Source organism: Branchiostoma floridae, chromosome 19, assembly GCF_000003815.2.
Source record: "Branchiostoma floridae strain S238N-H82 chromosome 19, Bfl_VNyyK, whole genome shotgun sequence".
Lineage (NCBI taxonomy): Eukaryota > Metazoa > Chordata > Leptocardii > Amphioxiformes > Branchiostomatidae > Branchiostoma > Branchiostoma floridae.
In genome coordinates, this window is record NC_049997.1 from 7,437,383 (window position 1) to 7,441,744 (window position 4,362).

Sequence of the window (4,362 nt, forward strand, 5' to 3'; positions counted from 1 at the left end):
CAATGCCAATGACATGCGCTTTCTCCAGTCATCGCCAATCAGGTTGATTATGTGAGGATGTAACGGTATCTGTTTGTGGTTTAGCAGCAAAACCCAAGGAGATGATGGGTTGTGTTATATGCAATTTTGTTGTAAGTGGTTTGGTCTTGCTCAATCGAAGAAATGATTAGATTTTGAGCCCTCTGGCTTCTTTCCTTGGTAATAAAGCATAACGTCCGGTTTTTGTTTCTAGTTTAATATTTGAGTCTTTAACTCTTTAAAAGTTTCAGTATCAACCACAATCAGTGGTGAAGAGTTCCTGTCCATTACATTCCATGAACATACTGGGAGACAAAAATTATCACAAAAGTCAGCATCATCTCTGGACTTATGCAGAGGCGAGAACAACTTCGTGTAAATACCATGTTGCATGACATTCATCTCCAAACAGATGGTGGGTTTGCCGAGCTTCTCTGATAGTAAAGGTAGTAAGGATGGGTATTGGTTGCCAGACAGAGAAGCTAAAACTTAGAAAACGTTAAATCTTCCACCCCAACATCTGCTTGAAGATTATCGTTTACTGCATACCCTCTCTGTACTGACATTTTAACCAGGAAAACGTATCATCTGTAAAGTAAAATTGACAAAAAAACATTATTGTTGAGATGATTGACAAATTACAATGCAAACATGTCACCATTCCTTTTAGCGTGGCTTCACAAAACTTGGCCTAGCCTGAAAAAAAAAGATTATGTGTTGTAAACTTTACATATTCCGCTAGTCGTGCCTGACCTGCTATTGTCCTTGATCGCTAGCTTACACCTGAACACATGAACACCTGAAGAAAGAGCAGTTAAGACTATGAACCCCCTACTATCATTTCACCACACTGGATTCTAATTGTTTTGATGTGCACCGGAAATCACGTGTGTTGGTTGGAAAAAAGTCGTGACATTTTCCTTTCATTCTTTTTTTTCGATTGGCCTTCCCGATCGAAACAAAAACGGATGAAAGGAAAAGGTCATGACTTTGTAACAGTGGGGTTCTGTTCTGACCACGCCAACAGCTCTTGAGCTTTTGGTGTTGTGGTTAGCACGTTGGATTTGTGATCCGGCTGCCCGGGTTCGGCGCGGGTTCGAATCCCGGGAGTCGGGGTGTTGTTTCTTTCTGTTCTTACTCGCCCCTCGTATTTCTACAATGGTTCCCACGCCGGCCCTGTGAGTAACAGGCTAGTATGTGCCACACAGGGATGTCGATCTCGGAGATTCGAGGACGAATCTTGAAAAGAAAAGGGGGAGTAGTGTAACAGTGGGGTTCTAGCGCTGCCAAACTGACCACGCCAACAGCTCTTGAGCTTTTGGTGTTGTGGTTAGCACGTTGGATTTGTGATCCGGCTGCCCGGGTTCGGCGCGGGTTCGAATCCCGGGAGTCGGGGTGTTGTTTCTTTCTGTTCTTACTCGCCCCTCGTATTTCTACAACTTTTTCCACTAACCTCTGCTTGAAGAGTACCGTATACTTATCACGTGGAACATGTCATTCTATTGCTCACTGGCAACAGACATCCAGGCATAAACGTATGATAAGTCATTATGTTCTTTAGTAGTAAAGTACCAATTTGGTTTAGTGGGAGTCTAAGTACATGAAAGAAGAAACGTACCCTGCACGCACTGCGGCTTTCACCTATTCCGCCAGGGGTCGTGGAAGTTCTGCTAACTTTACTGCTCCCAACGGCATCTTCACAGGGGCATATTACCTATTCACTATTTTATGAAAGGTTTCAGAAGACAGTATTTTAAGCAGTTCGGGTACAAAGTATCGCCTCGCAGTACTTGCAAAGGCCGTAGTTATTCTTCGGTGCACAACAGCGAGGTGGAAACTGTGGTGGATGGTAGAGGAATACATCAGTTTGGGACTGCATAAGTTTGATTATGTTGCTTCTTCGGTCGGCGTGAATTTGCACCTTGACACTGTTACCGGCACTTCCTGTGCGTCACCTGCAGTTCCACGACCTCCGCTGGGGTCAATTCAAAGTGGCTTTTAAAGAAAAACGAGCAGACAAATCTATGCTCATTTTCAGATATTTTGTAGGTTGTACCCTGCACTTTAACATATTGACTTCTTGTAAATTGTTTCTGTACCCTGATATAATTTTTAAGGTGTCGAACCTCCTCAATTTGGGGTCCTTAACCATATGTAAATCCCCATAAGCTAAAAACTGTGTACTGAGACCTCAAATCAGTGGTTTTCCAACGGCGTTTTTGAGTTCGCAGAATTCGTTGATAGATCCATCAATTCTCCCGCTCTTACGATTTTTGACCTTTTTTTTAAGTTTATGTGCAAATACGCTTGAGATGGCACGGTCCTGCGTTGGTGGTGATGGTGGGTGTGTTAGTCGTTTTTTTTTTACTATTTGCGTTTGGACAGATGAGGACAATGTGGCACTTCACTCAAGTTTTGTAACTTATATTAACAGTGCCACATACACGGTACAGACAGAAGGTAAAGGCAGTGTTTACCTCCCCGACCGAAGTCAGGTACCCATTTTTACACCTGGGTGGAGTGAGGAAGGTCGTGTAAAGTGCCTCTCCCAAGGGCACAACGTCGGGGGCACGGCGGGGATCGAACTCAGGACCTCTAGATTCCGAGCCGAACGCTCTACCAGTTACGCCACGTCCGACGCCACCCAGTCGGTTTTCAGATTGCCATAAACATCCTGCCACCGTGTGTACAGACTTTCAACTTGTAGTGTTTGCAATCAATCAAAGCCATACAGCCAAGGTGTGTAACACGACCTGTCACCAGTTGTGAATATTTAGGGCCCAAATTCCAATATCACCATGATAACAGCGTCAACAGAAAGGCGGGGGCAAAGTCAATATTTGCTTCGTTGTTCTTTGAAGGACAGGAAAAAAAAAGACAATTCGGGTATCAAATAAGTTACTCCGACTTTTGTTTGCCCCAGGAAGCCCACTCCCTAGCTTTAAATGGTCGGTCAACTTTTGAAGTTTTATCACACTGTAATCTGAGGGCATTCATCGTCCAAAAAAATCACAACAGAGCGAATGGTTGTGTCAGTGTCGGTTGATTAGGTAGTTCTGTCCACCCAGTCGGGAATAAAATAATTGTAGAGTTGTAGGTTCCTCTATAGATCTAATCTCTAAGCAGATGTCGTGGTGGCACAAGTGTCCACGGTGGAATAAAACTCCTCTGCCGGCTAAACTCCTTCCCCAGCTTATGTTAGTGTCTTAAACCACTGCAAGATCTGCTTGGAGATTACGCATCGCCAAGCTGCAGGTCTTGGTGTAATAATGCTTGCAAAGAGTTCTGCCAATAAACTATTGAACCAGTCGTTCACAATATGTCAGGCCATATTGGAACAGCGTGCAAACAAGCAACGCCCCCCTCATGTGATGGAAATGTGGGCATCAACACCGTTCTTATGATCGGCGACGTGAGTCATTTGACCTTTAAAGCATGCTTTCAGGTCGCTGGAAAGTTCTGACGTTTTCTCAAGGCCCCCTCTCACTTGACGTGCGGCACGCTTGCGGCATTGCTGCGTTCGAAAACGCAGATGTACCGCCACGGAACCTAGAGGTGCCGCAAGCAAACCTAGAGGTGCCGCAAGCAAACCTAGAAGTGCCGCAAGCAAGCGCGACGTTTTTTAAAAAGTTTAAAAATAACGCAAGTGGCAAGATGCCGCAACAGTGCCGCAACAGTGCCGCAACAGTGCCGCAACGGTGCCGCAACAGTGCCACCACCATGCCCCAAACAGTATCAAGGATATATTTTGCCTATTTTACACCAAGAATCAAAAGTAAACATCCTTTTATCACCGAAAAACTATTTTAGATGCATTTCTAATAATTTTACAGTGGTTTTCGATCCAGTAAAAACACTGCGAATTCCACAAAACTTACCTTGTATCCGTATTCAGAGTTAACTTAAAAATACATCTTTTGATTTATTCAATTGGAAGTAGGTCAGTATTTTATACTTGAAAACAAAAAAATAAGTAACTGGTTTATCGATTAACCTACGGATGTAGAGAAAAAGATTATCGTACAACGTTCAAAAATAATTTATTTATGTTGGATGATAACGAGTTTGCGTTTGCGTTATAACGTTGCAAGCTAATCATTGCTGGTAGCCTGCCACCGATAAAATACAAAATTGCAGTCATTCAGACCCATGGGCCATATTTTTCTCACTTTTTACAAATATGATAGACTTCAATAGACATCAATAGGCTGGCAAGCCATCCGCCGACAATGAAAATACTCAGCGTCATACAAAAAAAGTATGAAATATCAAACATTTTCATTTTAGAAATTTGCAAAATTGGTGAATAAACATATAAACATACATAATTACACATAACGTTAC